The 22,400-nt window shown below is 36.3% G+C and overlaps 1 protein-coding gene across 1 annotated transcript in view; it reads right to left on the bottom strand.

Moving 5' to 3' along the window:
* Positions 1-5,638, bottom strand: part of LOC145293085 (alcohol dehydrogenase-like) — a 46,863-nt gene extending 41,225 nt beyond the window's left edge. Inside the window, exon 1 of the mRNA XM_080139446.1 lies at positions 5,491-5,638. The gene's annotated coding sequence lies outside the window, so the exon portion shown is untranslated. The remainder of the gene's footprint in view (positions 1-5,490) is intronic.
* Positions 5,639-22,400: the final 16,762 nt, after the last annotated feature.

Below are 22,400 nucleotides of genomic sequence, written 5' to 3'. Positions count from 1 at the left end.
GTTCCGACGTGGAATACGATGTTTTTTTCCGGCCGCTGTTCACCATATTTGTTCCGCCTTACGGTGTTATTTATAATGTTATTTCATTATATACGTGTGTATTATATACTGTACTGCATTTTGTTACTAAATTTTTCATGCCGTATCCCGGGGTGCTACAGTACAATGGGCACTATTTTCATAGAAATGTTGCTGCGTGTTATTGTTTTTTCTACCCAAAAACCTTTTGCACGATGCAGAAAAATATCAACTTTATCAAACATATTTCTTGGTTCAATGTAGTTCTCATTCCGTGGAGTTGCTACGAGTCCTTCTAGTTAAAGGTTCTACTTAGAGATAATTTGTAATTAATTCACCAGGGTTAATTTTTTTTTTATTCATTTTTACAAAGAAGTCACCACTTATTAAGGCACAAGGGCCACTCGAGGATAAGGGTTAATGAGTGTACAGTGGTCAAGGGGAACCTGTTAGTCGATAGTAGTGGAAATTTGGTAGATTAGATTGCTTAAGAGGATGGCTCATCAAGAATTTGTTGATGTTGGACTTGAAGACGGCCATATTGTAGTCAGTTGGAAAGTAGTAAAACGGAACGGAGTTCCACAGGCATGCAGTTCTAAGAAAAAAGCTTTGTTCATGGAATTTACGTTATGGTTTAGGTACAGATAAAGAGTGGGGGAAATTATTGACAGTGGTTCCAGTTAGACGGGTGTTTTTCGTGAAAGTCAAGCCAGTGGGGACCATAGATTGGAGCTCAGACGAGCACTTGCCATGAAAATAACGAGAAAGCAGAGACAGGCTCGCAACGTCTCTTCTGCGAGAAAGAGTTTTCAGAGAAGAGAAAAGGGCATTCCACACTAAGCTACAACGTCTATTTTGAACTCAGTCAAGGCAGGATAAGCTGCTTCTAGCAGCTCCTGCTCAGATGTGGCAACAGTTCTCCATCATTGTGCGCACTTGGCTCTTATACATGTAGAGAATTGCATCAGCAGGTAGATATTTACTGGAACGGTAGAACGATCCCACCATTTACCCAGCAGCCCTGTCAACGGATTTGATGTACGTGTTCCATCTCAGATCAGGAGTAAAAGGTGAAGCCCAGAAGCTTGTCAAAAACATGGAGCCTCCTCAAGATGAGAGCTATTCATTTCGATTGATGCCAGAAAATAACGAGCCACCGCTTTCCCCATTGCACCACCTGCTGAAGATAGGAGGAGGAGGAGGAGGAGGAGGAGGAGATTAGTCTCTGTGTAAAAGTAAACCCCCCGACGAACGTTTTAGTTTACTTTTTATCGTACACGTAAAAGTAAATATTTTAAGAAAAGAAAACGTTGCACAACTACCGGAAGCCAGCATGTACAAATGTAAAAAAAAAAAAAAAAACATGGAATAGTAATCTTCAATGAGTTTATTCCACCCTTACCACTCACATGGTATATTCCGTGACCCTTCCTATTGTTTTTATTCCTCCCTCCCCATTTGTCTCATCTCCCTTCTCGTGTACGTATTTGACTGTTTATTAATAAACAGAAATCAAATAATCACCACACGTATAACATTGAGATTTCCTCGCTCTGGCATTGATATTAAAATCCCAACCCTTCCTTTTCATAACCTATCATACTTTCATAAATGAGAGTCCATTTTCTGTGGGCTGTTTTTGAACCCAGTCAACGACGGGTACTTTTGCTAGTATATATATATATATAGTCTTGGATGTTTTTTAACCTTTAAAACTATGTAAAAAAAAACTATTTTATTTTTATATGTTTTTATCATTCGTTAGAAAACTTTTTAGTCAGTATATCATTTAATCACCTGCAATCAAAAGTACCCGTAGTATACAACTTATATATGGGTCGTGGAATTGCATTCATCTGCAAAAGATCTAGCTAATTTGCATATTCTTTTAAATATTCATTTTAATTAATTACCTATTAGTTTTTTTCGGTTTTCTTATGGGATGATCATCTTTAGTCAACTTTTGCGTGTAATTATATTCGTGCAGATATTCTGCATGGTTTATATTTGCGTAATATTTGCCTAAAATATTATAGTAAACACAAGCCTCTTTCTATATATATATTAATGTGTGCATATATATATTTGTTTAAAAAAATTGCCTACTAAACTCCTCTGTCAGTGTTTGGTCTACAGACATGAAAATTAATATATAGAGTATTCGAACCCATGCGAAACTTTATATTTGAATTTTAGCCGGGAAAATCGGTGCAAAAGTGTAAAAATATTTTTAAAAAATGGAATTTTCCAATGTAAAAGTCAAACGACAGCATTCCGAATATGCATGCGTAACGTAATAGCTATTGATTCGTGTTTTAATTTTTAGCCTTGCAGCAAACATGTCTTCATAGCTCAAGCATAAACGTCAAAGAAAAAAGTAAATCGTAAGCTGAACGATATATTGTGTCTTCGCTGAGGATTGTACCTTCAAATGAAGGTCAGTTTTCAACTGGATTTTTCTAAGTACTCTAACCACTTCCGGACGATTTTGTCATGTGTCTGTGTCTATATGTGTTCACTGCATAGATTGGGATCGTCTCCTCTTTGCTTCGGCCCAAAGTTGTTGATGGATTCCAATGTCGAAGCGGAGACCCCAATCAGTGCTGCAGTAGAAATCGTGCAAATATATCTTGAAATTCATTTTGAAATATTTGATGAATGAATGATTTTACGAAATGAACCTGGCCACTGACAACCTTGTCCGTCTGATTTAATTCTATTACATTATTTTTTTGCGGGGGAGGTGATTAGTGGGTGAATATATAAAGGCCAATGTCTATGCCGATAAACCAGACACAATAGACCATTTGGAAGATAACGTTGGACGCATTATAGCCGAAATACAATTTAATTTAATGCGTACAGTTTGAAAAAATTAGACGTGTAGATTACGACATATAAGTCACATTTCCGAAATTGTATTTGGATTATAAATGTCAAAAACTAATCTTCGAGATCAATAATCAAAGCGACACATGCGCAAATATACATTTATATTTTTAACAGCGTAATTTTTTAACGTTTATATAAGCGTATGTGTAACAGAGCGCGTGTGAGAAAATCAGCAGCAGCCTAAGGATAGCTGGCTAGCGAAAATATTAGCAGCAGCAGCAGCAGCTGTAAAAAAAATATGTAGCAAGTTTACCAAAACACATTCCATTCAAATACTTGTAAAGAATGCACAGAGATACAACATTGCGCGGATGGAACCGAGGTTAGAGCTTGATTGATAGTGGGGACTCTTTTGTCGATCTTGTCCAAGTGGGAGATAGATAGATAGATAGATAGAGAAAGAGAGAGAGAGAGAGAGAGAGAGAGAGAGAGAGAGAGAGAGAGAGAGAGAGAGACGCTACGTGCAACATCCCAGATGTGGCAGCAATACTCTATGCATGGCCGAATGCTGGCCTTATAGAGGTATAGGATACTCTCGTGTGTGGGTAATTTTCTAACAGAGTATAGAGAGCCCACCTTTTTTATGTGCCTTCGTTTTTCCCTCATATCTATTATAAATCATAGTGGCATTAGCAAATAGATCCATCTCTGATACTATTTTATCTGGTAGGTCTTTTATGAATATCAGATATTAAAGATCCAAGAATTGACCCGCATTAATATCACGTTGTTTATGCGTACGGCCGTCGAGAACAACCTGGATTTTCCTTTGTTTAGAAAGGACCTGACCATGATTAGCACTCGTATATAAATACCGTATATTTTTATTTTTATGAGGAACCCTTTCATAACAAACGTTGTGAAAGGCTTTAAATATATCAAGTGCTATCGTCCTACTTCGTCCCACTTTACCCAGTATAAGATATATGCATTCAGAGATAAAGGTTAAAATAGCTGCGGTGGAACGGGTTTGCTTTAATCTATACTTTCGGACAGAAAAAAGTTTAGCATTTACAAAATGATGGATTAGAGCCCGCTATATAAACGACTCACGGATTTTAGCGAAGTCAGGAACAGATAACAGGGGCGATGATCAGTTCTTTCTACCTAAAAGCGGATCAGTTCTTTCTACCTAAATGGTGACGACCTTAAACTATATCCGATGGTGAGGCCCCAGCTTGTGGGCTCAGGGGAGTATGGAGCCACTTTAATTGCCATAGCTCCCAGGTCCACTCTGACCCGGAGTGGTAGTACCTGTTAGGGTCCCAACTATGGGTTAAATAGAAACTGACTTGCAAAAAACAAATATATTCTATTAAAAATATTTTATTCAAAATCACCGGATTCGGCATTAAATAACCTGAAAAGGGTTGATATGCCGTAAAACAAAAACAACCAACCAACCAACCAACCAACCAACCAACCTAAATGGTGGCTTTGTATAGATATAGGACCCTCTCGTGTGTGGGTAATTTTCTAGCACAGTATAGAGAGCCCACCTTCTTTGTGTACCTTTGTTTTCCCCTCATGTCTATTATAAAGCATAGCGGTATTAGCAAATGCACCCATCTCTGACACTATTTTATCAAGGATCAAGGAGGTCGTTTATGAATATCAGGAATAATAAAGATAAAAGAACCGAACCCTGAGACACAACTGCATTAATATCACGTTGTTTAGACGCACGGCTATCGAGAACAACCTGGATTTTCCTCTTGTTTAGAAAGGATCTGATTATATTATTATTCGTATAGAAATACCGTGTATTTTATTTTCTATGAGAAGCTACTCCTGATAAACTTTGTATACTACTCTGGATCCATCAATGGCTACCTACCTAGCTTCCGTTACCTTATCTTATATGATATATGCACCCATTAAGATATCTCAGTTCAATTTCAACAGATAATAGATACCCCCTGTAAAGATAGCTGCGCGTGTAATTGCGAGGCAAGAGTTGCGCAATCATCACCCCACATCTCTCTTGTATCGGTACTGCTTGAGTCCACTGGCAATGAGAAGTGCTACTGGAAACAATGCCGAGATAAGCAGAGAGCACACACGGCACCTGGAATTCCAAAATGGTCATCCATTTTAGTACTGACCAGACTTAACGTTGCTTAACTTCTGTGATCTAACGGGAAACGGCGTGTCAACGTGATTATGGCGTATAGCATAACCTCTAGCAACCTTCTGTGTTTTAAACAGAAACATTAATTTCAAACACGTGAAATACGTGAAGTTATGGACTACCATTCTACAAGAGTTTCTTGTGAAATCAGTTAATGTGATTCCTGGTCATCTTGAAAAACTGGTGCCAAATGAAGCGACTGTATTTAATCTATAATATAAATCTCACCTGTCTGTTTAAAAGTATGTATGTATGTATGTATGTATGTATGTATGTATGTATGTATGTATGTATGTATGTATGTATGCCTAAAACTTTCGACAGAGGCGACGGATTTTCACGTGATCAGTATGATTTTGAAACTCGACGTCTCGTCAAAAATTATGTTCCCATCGATGGCGGTTCAAATGCAACCGTAGATGGCGGTTAAAAAAGTGGAGCGGGCTTACCTAAATTTCCTGTTTTCGCGTGCACACGTATGAAGAATGGCCATGGGAATGTTTCAAATAGTGACGAGAATGCTTGTGTGGTGTGTTGGTTTAAATTACGCCGGATGTCACCATTTTCTGCTAAATGGTTAATAAGACGATAAACAGGTTAGTGATTGCTATAAAACGATGTGTTATCAGGAATATGACTCATTTACGCTCAATTATAATAATTAATTGGTCTTACGAAGATTAATTTCGTTTTCAGTGGTTATTTAGTTTTAATGTATTGTGCGTTCAGAATTTATTGCATTCAATTTCTTACTTTTACTTTGTCGTTTTCCTTTTAACAATTACAACCTTCCCAACTACTGATTGCCATGACTCATAACACCATACATCATATATATATATATATATATATATATATATATATATATATATATATATATATATATATATATATATATATATATATATATATTTATATAATATATATATAAAATATATATATATTTATATAATATATATATATAAAATATATATATATTTATATAATATATATATATATATAAAATATATATATATTTATATAATATATATATATAATTTATATATAATATATATATATATATAATATATATATAATATATATATATATATAAAATATATATATATAAAAAAAAATATATATATAATATATATATAATATATATAATATATATATATATTTGAAATTGGTATATGTAGGCAGCATTTTTTCATTCAAGCAAACATTATTAAATGAAACGGAGACACTTTGCTTTATGATTCTTTTTTTTTTTTTTTAATTTTTCAATTTTCCGTATAATCTTTTTTGTATCAAAATCAAAAATATTAATAAAAGTTCCGTAGTTGTTGCTGTCACGAGCGCTTTCGATTCGTCCATGAATCATCATCAGGTGTTGAAGTAAAAAGTCCGAATGAGAAAAAATGAGAATTAAAAGTGAAAACTAAAATATACAGTAAATGGCGATAAGTTAAATTATATAGAGTCGATGAAAAGTCAATTAAAAATATAGGTCGATTTAAAATTCGAGTATTAAAATCAGCAAGTTCGTGGACACTGTTAACAAAGTCCGTCCAATACGAACTACGCAAGACATTTTAGAACGTTACTACTTTTCTCAAATGCGATATCATTTATAGTGGGTTGAAGGGTTCTAATATATAACGCTTTAAGAATTTTTAATTTTTTAATATTATTTTCCTGTTGTATAATTTTTATGTTGTCAACGAGGACCTTTCTAAGATTGGAGGGGGAGAGTTATGTTCTTTTATCAAATGTTTATATATAGAACTAGTATTATTTAGATGCATGGTTATTCGCCAAGACAACGTTGTCGTTGTATGTCCAATGTTTGTATTATTTTTGGAGTTACATTCTGCCATAGAACATTTGAATTTATACACTACATTGGTTTGTTCCAACGTTTTTATGGCGAATGGGGAGTTGTTTATAACCACAAGGTTTGTGTTCTAAACTTCTTGTCGTAGATAACAAATTTAATTTTAGAATTACTGTCAACAAGCCCCAAGTATCTACGTATGATATTTTTAATTGTGTTTTCTTCGATTCTGATGTTAGGTGTCATTTGATTTTGATAAAATATATTAATGGGGTTTGCATTGCAGTATTGGCTAATATTATTAAGGTTTTCAAGGGATTGTAGCATTCGTTTTATTTGTTCATCAACGATGTAATTAGGAAAATGATTATTGATGAGTACTTGTTTAATGTTTTTATTTTCAATTAGTAATGCTTTTTTGTGGATGATATCATTTTAGCGCGATATATATATATATATATATATATATATATATATATATATATATATATATACACATTTGGGTGTGTATGTGTCTGCGTGTATGTGTGCGTGCGTGTGTGTGTGTGAATCAGTTCCCTGTAGACTCCTAAACGATGGATCTGATTTTTATGAAATTTCACACGAAGGTACTTTATGTGCCTGTCAGTGTCCTTAGATAGATTTTTTTTTATCGGAAATGTCTTCGATAAGTATCGATAATTAAATAATAATCGAAATAATCCGATGAAAGAAGCAACAGGCGATTTTGACGAAAGTTAACACCTTATACAGCCTAACCTCACAAATGCATTTGAGAAGTTTTATTGCAACACAAGCCGGAAGGCCCGACATATAAATTCAATATTAGGTTTTTTTGATATGACAGGGGCGCGTTCGAAATGAATGCTTATGTTTTAAGCACAATTGCACTATAATACTTGACTTTTTCATTGTCAAGCTATTATCACGACACAAGCAGTAAGACCAGGCATATACAACAAGCAGTAGGTTCTTTAATATGACAGTTTTAATATGGTGCGTTCGACATGAACGTTTCTGTTTAGAACACAATCGAAGCATGATACACGACCTTTGCATTTTAAACTTTAATGCAAGCCATTATATATATAAAAAATAATCTTATACAATCAACATTACGTGCATTAAGAATTTCTTGCATTAAATTTCTACTATTATATTTATCGTTCTCATTTAACAATTACAACCTTCTCAACTATGAATTGCTGTGACCCTTAACGCCATACCTGAGAGTTCATCTTTCGATCACATCGACTTAACATTCACAGAAAACACAAAATTAGAACAAATACATTGAAAACATTGTCAAGGCTGCTGCAAAGAAGGTGGCCTCCTTCTACCGCTCTAGAAAACTACTCAGACATGCCAGTATCCCGTATCTATACAAAGCCACCATTCACCCATGCATGGAGTATTGTTCCTATTTATTTTGCCTCTCTACGAGGGCAGAGTTAGAGATCAGGGTCGTTTTTTAATATGGAGAAAAGGAACAAAAATACAAATTGTCTCGGTCGTAAAGGATTCCCCCCCCCACTAACCGAGAACAAAACGTTGAAGTGTAGCATCAGAACAGATACTACACTTTGATCTTGACCCGATACATGGAGTATTGTTGCCACATCTGAGCTGGTACTTCTCCTGCTTATCTACCTCAGATTGGGCCAACAAAAAGAGTCTTGAATCTAATAAGCTTCTCACTGTTAACCAAGCTCCAACCCCTGTCCCATCGTCACAATTTTACATCACTGCGTCTGTTTTACAAGTACTTTAATGGAATCTGCTGTGACCAACTCGTAGCACTTCGACGTAAATAGCGCCGACTAACCCGACGGGCTACAAAATTCCACGTCTCCACACCTTCAGATCCGTAGATGTCAGAAATCTTTCTGCTCTAATAGTTTATTCCCTCAAACTGCTAAACTTTGCAATTCTCTCCCTACTTTCTGCTTCCCTGGTGGCATCAACATGTTGAAAGTTAAATGTAATGTGAATAAGCATCTGGCTTCTCAACTCCCTTCGCAGTGTCTGTGTAGATATGAATCAAAACAGTAGTCATTATGTGACAATATGCCTTGTTTGGGGTGAATAATATTTAAAAAAAAATGTTCAGTTGAACCTAATATCTATATAACAACGCTTATCTATCTGATATATACCATGGCTCTTAATGCCATACCCAACAACTCATCTTTTAAACTCATCGGCTTAATATTCACACGTAACATAAAATTAGAACACAATACATTGAAAACATCGTCAAGTTTGTTGCAAAGAAGGTGGTCTCCTTTACAGTGCTAGAAAACTATTAAGACATACCGCTATCTTGTATCGTTACGAAACCACCATTACCCCATGCGGGGACTATTGCTGCCACATCTGGACTGGTATTTCTCTCCCTCTCAGAAAGAGACCAAAATAGATTCTCTAATTTGATAGCTTCTGCAACTATCAACTAAGCTCCAACTCCTGCACCATCGCTGCAGTTTTGCATTCCGCTACCTGTTTTATAACTACTTTGGTCGAATGTGTTCTGAGAAGCTCGCAACACTTTGGTGTAAATACAAGCAGCAAAATCGCACCCATTCAATCAAGAAATCCTTAGATGCCAGAAAGCTTTCTACTCTAATAGTTTCTTTTTTTCAGCTGCTTGACTTTGGAAATGCCCCACCCTTTCCCACTTTCCTGACCGTACTAACATGCAGAAATTTAAATGTAACGTGAACAAATATCTTACTTTTTCATGAGACTGCATTTAAGTACAGTTTTTTTACAAGGAAATCCCCACTTATCAAGAAGGCAACTCAAGGATAAGGGTTAATGAATGCAAGGTTGTGTCGTAATCGTTAATGGCGTAGATAGGGTAGAATTTGGATTATTTAAGCGGACGGCTCAACAAGAACTTGTTTACATTGGGCTTGAAGGCTACGATATTGTAGTTGGTCAGGAAGCAAGCCAGTGGAAGAGTGCTCCCCATTCAGGCAGTTCTAGGAAAAAAATCTTTGTTCATCGAAGCTGCGTTTGGATTTAGACACAAATAGAGAGTGGATGAAATTGTTGACAGTGGTTGTAGCTAGTCGAGTGTTATTTTGTGAAAGTTTGGCAAGAAGGAACCATAGTTTGGAGCTCAGACGAACATCTCCCAGGAAAATAAGGATTTCCAAGCCAGTCAAGGCAAGAGAGGGCGTGGCGAGCAGCTCCTGCCCATATATGGCAACAGTCCTTCGTTTTAGGCTCTTATACAGGTAGAGGATTGCATCAGCAATGAGATAACTACTGGAGCAGTAGAGTGATCCAACCATTTTTCTTGCCAACAGAATTGATGTATGCGTTCCATTTTAGACCAGGAGTAAAGGTCAGTCCCAGAAGCTTTTCAAGACATGAGGTTTACCCAAGACAAGAGCCATTCAGTTCAATTGGGGCCAGATGGGGATCAGAGCGATTGTGATGAAAAGAGATAAGCTTGCCTTTCGATGCATTAAAATGAACCAGTCACCCTTTTCCCTAATCGACCACGTGCTCAAGATCAGAAAAGAGAATCAGTAAAATCTTTGTCATTGCCGGCCTTTGAAGTGCACCTAATTCTTGCTTTTTAGATACTATTTGTACTTTTGATAATGACGTGCCATTCGTTCCTCTTGGGTGTCTGGTCGCGAATAGGCCACCTTTCTGGCCTTCGGGCCAAGATCAAAGTGTAGTATCTGTTCCGGCAGATGCTGCACTTGGGATAGTTTGTACCAGTCAATGGAGGGGAAACCCTCTATACTGGGACAATTATTATTTTTGGTAACCAGAGTGACCCCTTTTAGGGGAGCTGGTTTTTACCTCACATTAAAAACGGCCTTGTGCCTAATTTGCTCAGTGGGGGAGCAAATAAATACCATCTGTTCCGGCAGATACTGCACTTAAGATAATTTGTACCAGTCAATGGAGGGGAAACCCTCTATACTGGGACAATTATTATTTTTGGTAACCAGAGTGACCCCTTTTAGGGGAGCTGGTTTTTACCTCACATTAAAAACGGCCTTGTGCCTAATTTGCTCAGTGGGGGAGCAAATAAATACCATCTGTTCCGGCAGATACTGCACTTAAGATAATTTGTACCAGTCAATGGAGGGGAAACCCTCTATACTTGGACAATTATTATTTTTGGTAACCAGAGTGCCCCCTTTTTGCCTACTTTTAGGGGAGCTGGTTTTTACCTCACATTAAAAACGGCCTTGTGCCTAATTTGCTCAGTGGGGGAGCAAATAAATACCATCTGTTCCGGCAGATACTGCAAGCAAAGACCATATGTGGGGGTAACCCCACATATCAGACCTTGGTCAATGTAGGGGCAACCCTTCATACCAATTATCACTATCCAGCTCCCATTTCCCACCCATCGGGAGCTGGTCCCCTTTTCCCTCCCCCCTCCCTCTCTCTCCACATTAAAAAATGGCCTTGTGCCTAATTTGCTCAGTGGGGGAGCAAATAAATACCATCTGTTCCGGCAGATACTGCACTTAAGATAATTTGTACCAGTCAATGGAGGGGAAACCCTCTATACTGGGACAATTATTATTTTTTGTAACCAGAGTGACCCCTTTTAGGGGAGCTGGTTTTTACCTCACATTAAAAACGGCCTTGTGCCTAATTTGCTCAGTGGGGGAGCAAATAAACACCATCTGTTCCGGCAGATGCTGCAAGCTATGACTAGCTATGACTAGCTATGACTAGCAAAGACCAGATGTGGGGGCAACCCCACATGCCTGACCATTAACCAGCTCCCATTTCCCACCTCTCGGGAGCTGGTCCCCTTTTTCCCTTCCCCCTCCCTTCACTCCTCACATTAAAAATCGGCCTTGTGCCTAATTTGCTCGGTGGGGGAGCAAATAAACACCATCTGTTCCGGCAGATGCTGCACTTAAGATAATTTGTACCAGTCAATGGAGGGGAAACCCTCTATACTGGGACAATTATTATTTTTGGTAACCAGAGTGCCCCCTTTTTGCCTACTTTTAGGGGAGCTGGTTTTTACCTCACATTAAAAACGGCCTTGTGCCTAATTTGCTCAGTGGGGGAGCAAATAAATACCATCTGTTCCGGCAGATACTGCAAGCAAAGACCATATGTGGGGGCGACCCCACATATAAGACCTTGGTCAATGTAGGGGCAACCCTTCATACCAATTGTCACTATCCAGCTCCCCTACTCCCCGGGGAGCTGGTCCCCATTTCCCCTTCACTCCTCACATTAAAAATCGGCCTAGTGCCTAATTTGCTCGGTGGGGGAGCAAATAAATACCATCTGTTCCGGCAGATACTGCAAGCAAAGACCATATGTGGGGGCGACCCCACATATAAGACCTTGGTCAATGTAGGGGTAACCCTTCATACCAATTGTCACTATCCAGCTCCCCTACTCCCCGGGGAGTTGGTCCCCATTTCCCCTTCACTCCTCACTTTAAAAATCGGCCTTGTGCCTAATTTGCTCGGTGGGGGAGCAAATAAATACCATCTGTCCGGCAGATACTGCAAGCAAAAACCCTATGTGGGGGCGACCCCACAGATTAGACCTTGGTCAATGTAGGGGCAACCCTTCATACCAATTGTCACTATCCAGCTCCCCTACTCCCCGAGGAGTTGGTCCCCATTTCCCCTTCATTCCTCACATTAAAAATCGGCCTTGTGCCTAATTTTCTCGGTGGGAGAGCAAATAAATACCGTGTCATTCGTTCCTCTCAAATTGCGGAACGATATTTTATGGTTCTAGTACGTGATCTTGAAATCAGATCACGTCCAACCCACAGGAAATATTTTTAGACTTTGATTATCTTTTGAACACACACACACACACACACACACACACACACACACGCACGCTAAATTTAGCCCTCAAAGCCAAGATTAATTTTGTCCCCTGTGTTCGAATCCCGCAACTAGTAGTAATTATCAATCGTGCACCAATAATTTCTCGAGAATGCAAGCATTATTATCTGTTGATGTAAAAATATTAATATTTATTGAAAAAATAATTCATCATTCAAACACAGTAGTGTTTGTGAATGAATATATGGCAAAGTGGCAGTTTAGTCATTTAGAACCGTTTTAAAGCTTCACTGCTTACTCATTTTTCGACCAAATTTCAAGCAATAATTACACCTTCTTAGCTTTATTGCGAATAAGTTTTTTTTTTTCAATTTTCGTTCAGTAAAACAAAAGTTATAATTAATTTTCTGGTGTTCAAAATCGTAAAAATATGTAAGGAGGTGAGCGACGCTTTTTATGACTGGTTTCCATAGCAACCACGTCGCCTCGGCGACTACTGCTGTCTCGAAAATAGAAGTAACAAGTGAAACAGGGGGAATGAAAGCATGAAACGGAGATAATTGGGGGATTTTATTGAAAGCAGATGAGTGCCGTACATTGTTATTACATATGTGTTTATGGGGGCAAAAAAATAAGACTGAAATTAAACAAAGAACAAATGAATTTATTGGATGCCTGGAAAAATCATGGATTACAATAGAAAAAAGCTTAAATATGGAAAAGTAAAGAACTAGTTGTTAAAACTGGAATAGAAAAGGACAAGATCTTTTAGTAAAAAATATAATACATTTATAACTTCAAATATTGCAGCATTAAGAAATTAAAAAAAAAATTCAATTGATAACATTATATAATCAATTCTTAAGGCTGCAGTATTTTAAGTTATAAATTTATTATATTTTTTATTAGAATATCTCGTCCTTTTCTTTTCCTGTTTTAACAACCAGTCCTTTTACTTTTCCACATTTAAGCTTAACCATATTACTTTTCATGCTCGCATTTTCTGTTGTAATATACATAGATATTATAAAGTCGTATTCCTGTTTGTTTGTTAGTTCACAATTTGATTAATATGTACAAAATGTACACTGTTTTACAAATTACTTTTCATACATAAAACGGACGTACATACATCTTTATTCCAATATGATTTCTATATATACTATGCATTCAAAAGAAATATACACTGAATAACTACCTTCATTTGCATGTTACACCAAAGAAAACCTATTTTAATAATTAGATCGATTTTATTAATTGTTTTTTGTAATAGAATCGTTTTAATCGTACTATTTAAAATATTATTTAAATCTAATTTATTTTAATAGTTCGTTCTCTATGGACTCGTAAACGGCTGAACGGATTTTTGTGAAATTTTACACGATGTTTCTTTATGTGCCTGGCAGTGTTCTTGGATAGGTTTTGTATCGGAAATGTTTTCGATAGGTATCGATAATCGACAATAAAAAAATCCGATTAAACAAGGTGATTTTGACTAAAGTTAACGCTTTCTACAGTCTAATATCACAAGTGCATTTCAGAAGTTTTATAAGCACACAATCAGAAAGAACCAACATATAAAATCTTAAACTTAAATTACAGTCATTACCATTGTACACCTAGAAAAGCCCGGGAGATAAAATAGACGGTAGGTTCTCTAATATGACAAAGGTGCGTTCGAAATGAATGTTAGTGTTTAAAGCACAATTGCCCTATGGTACTTGACTTTTCATTTTAAACTTAAATTCAAGCCATTATCACCGCACAAGCAGTAAAGCTAGAATATTAAATCAACAATAGGTTCTTTGATATGATAGGGATGTTTCTGTTTAGAGCACAATTGAAGCATGATACTTGATATTTGAATTTTGAACTTTAATGCAAGCCATTATATAAAAACGATTTTATAAAATCAACAGTACGTTCTCTACAGTGCAATGTAGACTACAATGTATGGTGGACTAGGTCATTCCGAGAGGCAATTGAAGCTTCTTCACGATGCACTGCGATTGATCCTCTTACTAGAGCAGGCAATCAATCGATTTGATTGAAAAATCGGGCGATTTCACCGATTTCGATGAAATATGGGCGGATGAAACATTTGAACATGTTTTGGTCCTCATTCAATCCCGGAAAACGTTTGGTCTCCCTGCTATTATTTGATTTTTTTAATATTTCATCAAGCTGGTTTGGACTGAATTGACGTCTTATATTAGTTCGGATATATATATATATATATATATATATATATATATATATATATATATATATATATATATATATATATATATATACATACATATATATACATATATATATACATACATATATATATACATATATATATACATATATATATATACATACATACATATATATAAATAAATAAATATATATATATATATATATATATATATATATATATATCTTAAGGCGTCCAGAAAGCTCGTGCCAAATTTTAAAGAAAATGGCTATTATATTTCAAAACATGCTGGCGTCATATAAGCTCGACATTCTCACGTCCAAAAATTAGGGTCCATTATTCACGCATTTATATTGTACAGTTCAAAGGTGACGGTGGCTAAGTGGTTAATGACATGGACTGATGACTTGGTGTTCCAAATTCGAATCTAGTTCATTCCACAAATTTCACTTTAGATGTTGGTAACCTTCTCGTGGTCCCTCCCGTAAGCACCCGATGTCTTTCTAGAAATAATTCTGACTAGAAAGTTATCAGGACAACCAATGCCAACAATAGAACAATATGGCGATGATTGCACAGCTATGCTAATTCTAAGAGTCACGTGATTAAATTAAAACTATGTTTGTATACTTACCATTAAACTTGTTATTCAAAGACTCCGCTACAGAAAATTCGTATCTTTCCATAAAACACGCTTGTTAAATAATAAGAAAAAGATTAATTTATTTCCAAAAATCTTTTGTACATATGAGGGTGATTCCTCCTATTTTCTAAAAAAAGGCGATTCCTCCTATTTAACTAAAAAAGTTAAAGGTTTACGAAGACGGGAGTGGTACCATTAAAACGAGCGATTTTATTTTTGTCCAGTTTTTTTGTTCTACATGGTCACTGAATGCACTTTTACCAGCAACAAACGATGGCTGTGCATGGTCGCATGGTGCACTCTTTGTCATACGAGGGTCTTTCAAAAAGTAAATGTTCCTATATTTTTTTTAACTAAAAAAGGTGAAGAGCTACGAAGATGGGAGTTGTAACATTAAAACGGCGGTAGCTGTAACGTTGTCCGCGAACCAACACGTTTTAGTTTCAGTCGAAAAGGAAACAAAGAATAAGAAATAACTCGATTTTATTTTATTTTTTTGTAAAAACGACATTTATTTTCTTCTATTCACCCACCACGCGTAACTTTTTGTTGTCTCTGTGACCTCAGCCACATCTCTAACGTAATCATCATCTCTATTGTGCTCTTTCTCCTTTTTATAGTCTTTCTTTTTCCTTAACGTGGCATCATTTGGCACACGGCTCGGAATTTGAATAAGCGCGTCCGCGCTCTTGTACATAGCATGCTCTCATTCCATCTGCCATGACTGGATTGAAGTCCTAAGTAATTTGCAATTGTATTTTCGGCCGCCCACACTGAGAATTGAACCTTCAATCTTAAGAAGAATTCAAAATCGAGAAGCGTAATATCGAATGCCGGATTGCCCTGTCCACGTCACATAAATAGTTCTCCTTGTATGTCTAATTAGTTAATGTTTGTATACTGTCTTCCTCTTTATGGTTACAACCCTTCTCTAAATACACCTTTTGCTATTGACCTTTCGACCAGTGAAATGTAAAGAGCTCCCCCTTTTGTACTTGAGTTTCACCACTTATAAAGGCCCGTAGGCCACTCGAGGATAAGGATTAATGAATGTAAGTGTAGTAATCGTTAATGATGTAAGTTGGGTAGCATTTGATTAGTTATGGGGACGACTTAACAGGAACTAGTTTACATTAGATTTGACCGGTGCTTCCAGATCGGTCTGTCTGAAGATATTGGCTTCTTAAGACGAAATGCACCTAACATTGATGCTTTCTGTTTTTCTACTTCCTTTTGCAAAACTTAATTATGTTCTGTAAAACCAAAACCAAAAAACAACAACCCACCTTTTCCCGCTTTTCTTTCGTCCAATTTCCCCTTTCTCTTTCTATCTCCTCCAATTCCTGACTGGTTTCCTAACTTATAATTTACCAAACATTAATACTGTAACCCTTTTCCCTCTCCCATTGCAAAACTCATTCATGTTCTACAGGGCAGGGAACAAAAACAATAAAATCCACTATAAAATAACCAAACCAAACCAAACACTGCAAATTAGCGATTGAAGATACAAAGAGATTGACAAATAAAAACCTTCTACAAAATAACTGGATTTGGAATTAAATTACCCGAAAAGGGTTGATATGCCGAAACCAAACCAAACCAAACCAAACTAAACCAAACATTAGATTTTAAGCCTACTATGTTGTATTTAGACGGGAAGTATGCCAGTGGAACAGTGTCCCAAAGGCGGCCAGTTCTGGCAAAGAAGCTTTGTTCATGGAAGGCACAGATAGAGAGTGGAGAAAATCATATATAGTTATTTTAGCCAGTCAAATATGTTTTGTGAAAGTTTGGCAAGGGGGGACTATAGATTGGAGTTCAGACGAGCACTTACCGTGAAAATAGCGACAGAGCAGAGACAAACTCGCAACGTTTCTTCTGTCAGAAAGAGGTTGCAGGGAAGAACAATGGACATTACCTGCTAGGTTTTGAAGCCGGTTTTGAACTCTATCAAGGCAGAAAAATGAAATTTAGTTTGTTAAATTTTTATTTACCTCTTATCATGACCTAGGGGCCACTCAAGGATTAAAATTAATGAGTACTGTTATAATGGAAATTAGGTAATTTAATTCATTATAGAGGACGGTTCATCAAGAACCTGTTCATGTTGGACTTGAAATTGACCATGTTGCAGGTGTAACAGAGTGTGGACGCATATGCAAATGCTGAGCTGTATGCAAAGAAAAAGACCATAAAAAGAATGTGCACTGATTGACGATCACGTTCGAAAGCACGTTCGAGAGCAAGTTCAAGAGCAAGTTCGAGGCGTTCGAGAGAACGGAGGTCAGAGAGAAGGATCACAGTCACATTTTATTCAGGGAAACTACCCGCAAATAAATGCCGTTGTTACAACATGAAAAAGTGAGTCGAGTTATTACATGTCTCCTGTTCCTTGCGACGTAGACTGCATACAACGTGTCGGGTCCTGAAATGTCTACATGTTAACGCGTGTGTAAACTTGGGTAACGTTACATAGTCAGCCGAGGAGCAGCTCCGTGATATTGTGTTCCACAGATGAGCAGTTCTCGCAAAAAAAAAAAAAACATTTGCTCATGGAATTCTCGCTTAGATTTAGGCACAAATAGAGAACAATGGAAATTGCTGATAGATGTTGTAGTTAGTCGAGTGTTTGCCGCGAATGACTTACAAGGGGGGGACATAGAGTGAATCTCAGTCGAGCACCTGCCATTGAGTAAAGGCAGCATTTACAACGTAGCTCTACAAATAGTGGATATCATAATGAGATCAAATATAAATAACAAAATATATCTTCTATCGATCCAGTAGATATTTACCTGCTGATGCAATTTTCTTCCTGTATAAGAGCCAGGTAACGTCCAAGGATGGAGTATTGCTGTCACATCTGGGCAGGAGCTGTTAGGAAGACTTATCCTTCTTTGACAGAGTTCAAAATAGACTTTGTAGCCTAGTGGGGGATGCCCTTTTCTCTTCTCTGCAACCTCTTTCTCACAGAAGAGACGTTGCGAGCCTGTGTCTGTTTTGTCGTTATTTTCATGGTAAGTGCTCGCCTGAGCTCCAATCTGTGGTACTCCCTCGCCAAACATTCACGAGAAACACTCGTTTGGCTGCAAACAGTATCAATAATTTCCTCCACTCTTTATTTGTGCCTAAACCTAAACGTAGATTCCATGAACAAAGCTTCTTTCTAAGAACTGCACACCTGTGGAACTCTCTTCCGTTTACCTGCTTTCCAGCTGACTACAATATGTATGGCCGTCTTCAAGTCCAATGTAAACAAGTTCTTGATGAGCCGTTTCCCTTAAGTAATCCAATTTACCAAATTTACACTTCTAACGATTACTATGATATTGTCCTTTTGAACATTGTACACTCTTTAACCTTTGTCCTCGAGTGGCCTCTGGGCTTTGATAAGTGGTGATTCCTTTGTAAAAAAAAGTATTATAATAATTTGTTTTTGATATTCTTATTAAAACCAAACAAGGAGGCAAGCAACTACTACTTGGGAATGGCTCTACAGAGGCTATGTGGAAAGATGAACGAGATTTCTGTTCACATTCCAGTTAAAGTTCTGCATGTTAGTGTATTCGGGAAGGCATGAAACAGAAAGTGAATTCTGAAGTCGAGTTGTACGAGGGAATAAAATATTAAATTAGAATGGTTTCCGTTCCTTTAGACTATTTCGAGTCGTACTGTCCACTTTTTCTTTTTTTTTCTTTTCTTCCTTTGAAGATTGTAACGTTGTGTATGGGGCAGCCAAACCAGCTGCCAGCATTGCCCTGCTTTTTATTGAAACCAACCGAGAGCTCTTTTTGGTATCCTCGTTGTGCCCTTAAGTGCAATTTTCTGGATCTCTTTTGCACTTGGTTCACCAGGAATATTAGTTAGGTAGGACTTCAGGTTCTTCTTCATAAGCCCCGTGGCACCTATAATAACTGGTATGATTGATATCTCTCTAAGATTCCAGTTTCTTTTCATATAATACATGAGACCTTGGTATTTGGTCTGTTTCTCCCTTTCAGCTCTGTTCAGACCTCCATTGTGCTTCCTCTTTATAGCTACAACGTCTCTTATAGTTCTTTCTCTTACTAAAATTCACTCTCTGTTATTTGATCTTCCGAGTAGTGGGAGGCACAGGGCCCCCCTGCTTGGGAACCGTTTCTGTAGGCGCATTTCGATTTGCGTTAGAATGAACTGTAGTAAAGTCCAACAAAAATCACGTCATCATAATTGGGTGTTCTGCATTAAAAAAAAAAAAAAGAAGATAAATGTCGTATGAGGTCAGACTTATTTTCGTTTAAATTGTTATAACTCTTTTGACATTTTTACTGTTGTGTTGTTGAATTGATCAAAGCAAACAAACAAACAAACAAACAAACAAAAAGTATAAACACGTAAAAACAACATAAAAGATATCCACAATGAGCGAAACAGATTTTCACTCTAAACAAAAAAAAAATTCTATGAGACGTGGGTTGGTCTGTCATCATTCAATTAAAAATAACTTTTTCCTTAGTGTGTTATTCTTCGGTTTGAAATAGTATTTTTATTCGTCCGTTAAACTTCTGATTGAAATAGCATTTTTACTGGTCTGTCATGCCCAATTTTAAAAACAATTTTCTCATTGGCCTGCCATGCTTTTGCTTGAAATAGCATTTTCATTGGTCTGTCATGCTTCTGCTTCAAATAACATTTTCATTAGTCTGTCATGCTACTGCTTGAAATAACATTTTTATTGGTCTGTCATGCTTGACTTTGAAATAGCATTCTAATTAGTCTGTCATGTTTCATTTTAAAACAATTCTCATTGGTCTGCAAAACTTCTGATTTAAATAGCATTATCATTAGTCTGTCATGCCCTATTTTGAAACATTCCTGATGAACCGCCCCCCCCCCTAAGTAATGACACCTTACCAATTCTCCAATACTATTGCTACACTATCCCTTTGATTATTGTACACACAATAACCCTTATCCCTGAGTGGCCATTGGGCCTTAATAAGTGGTGAACTCCATGTAAATAAAAAAAAAGCATTCTCATTGCTCTGTCATGTTTCATTTTGAAACAGCATTCTCATTGGTCTGCCATAATTAATTTTGAAACAATTCTCATTGGTCTGTAAAACCTCTGCAGTATTCAATTTTAACTGGCATTTTCTTTTGAAAGACAAACGTTAAATGAAACATCATGTAATTGATTTGTCAAACTTGAGCTTGAAATAGAATTTTCGTTGGTCTGTCAAACTCTATTTTGAAAAAGCATGTTAGTTGGTTTGTCATAATTAAATTTAAAATACATTTTATCGGGTTTTGCGCGCTACAATTTAACCCTTTATGACATGAATTATGATGTAGATGATTAAAAAAATATTTATTGTTAAATTCAAGATGGTGGACATACTGAATGTAAACAATGGGCAGTTGCAATCTGGAGGTATCTGGCACCTACCTAGATACTGAACTAATGCGTACAAGACGTGTTTGAATCAATTATAACTTTACTTATGCCGTTGTATTCATCTATTTAGGACTGAACGAATTAGTTCAACCAAGTCATAAAGGGTAAAACAGTATTTTCGTTGATTTTTTTCGTTGATTTTTTTCGTTGATTTTTTTCGTTGATTTTTTCATTGATTTTTTTCGTTGATTTTTTTCGTTGATTTTTTTCATTGATTTTTTTCATTGATTTTTTCGTTGATTTTTTTCGTTGATTTTTTTCATTGATTTTTTTTCATTGATTTTTTCGTTGATTTTTTCCATTGATTTTTTCATTGATTTTTTTCGTTGATTTTTTTCGTTGATTTTTTTCATTGATTTTTTCCATTGATTTTTTTCGTTGATTTTTTCATTGATTTTTTATTGATTTTTTTCGTTGATTTTTTTCATTCATTTTTTTCGTTGATTTTTTCATTGATTTTTTCATTGATTTTTTTCATTGATTTTTTTCGTTGACTTTTTCATTGATTTTTTCATTGATTTTTTCATTGATTTTTTTTCGTTGATTTGTTCAGGTTAAACTAGCATTTTAGTTGGTTATTTTTTTTTTTCATATCAAAAGTAGAATTTTCTTGCGCGTAAAATGGCATTTTCATATTCTATAATTGAAATAGCATTTTACTTGATCTGCCAAGCTTCATTTTGAAATAGCATTTTACTTGGTCTGTCATGTTAATTGAGTTTTTCACGTTTATGTTTAAAATATCATTTTCATTCTACTGTTTCATTCAAAATTTCTATGGTTTGTCATGGTTCAGTTTGAAATAGGACTTTATTTCGTGTGTCACGTTCAAGCTTGACTTTTAGGGAAATTACATTACAACAGCAAAATTCGGAAAACGAAAAAATCGATTACAAAACAATGTTATCTACCGACGTTTTGTGTCAATTTCTACTAAAAGCTATGATATCTACTTAATTTACATGTTAGAAGTAGTTTATCTTTTACAAAGGAGTCACCGCTTATCAAAGCGTTGAAGCCACTCGAGGATAAGGGCAAATGAGTGTACAGTAGTCAATGAGAAAATCTCGTAGTAATCGTTAGGAGTAGAAATATGGTAAATTGGATTACTTAAGGGAATGGCTCATCAAGAACTTGTTCACATTAGACTTGAAAATGACGATATTGTAGTCAGTTGGAAAGCAAGAAAACGGAACAGAGTTCCACAGGCGTGCAGTTTTAAAAAAAGAAACTTTGTTCATGGAATCTACCTTTAGGTTTAGTCACAGATAAAGAATACGGGAAATTATTGACAGTAGTTTCAGTTAGAGTCTAGTTGAAACTACTATCAATAATTTCCCCCACTCTTATACAGGAAGATAATTGTTTCAGCAGTGAGATATCTACTGGAGCAGTAGAACAATCCCACCATTTTTCCAGCAGCCTTGGCAACGGATTTGATGTGCATATT

This window comes from Euprymna scolopes, chromosome 14 (assembly GCF_053919585.1).
Source record: "Euprymna scolopes isolate OS-2025 chromosome 14, ASM5391958v1, whole genome shotgun sequence".
NCBI classification, from domain to species: domain Eukaryota; kingdom Metazoa; phylum Mollusca; class Cephalopoda; order Sepiida; family Sepiolidae; genus Euprymna; species Euprymna scolopes.
Note: the sequence above shows the minus strand (reverse complement) of the source record. Positions and strands in the feature narration are given on the sequence as shown.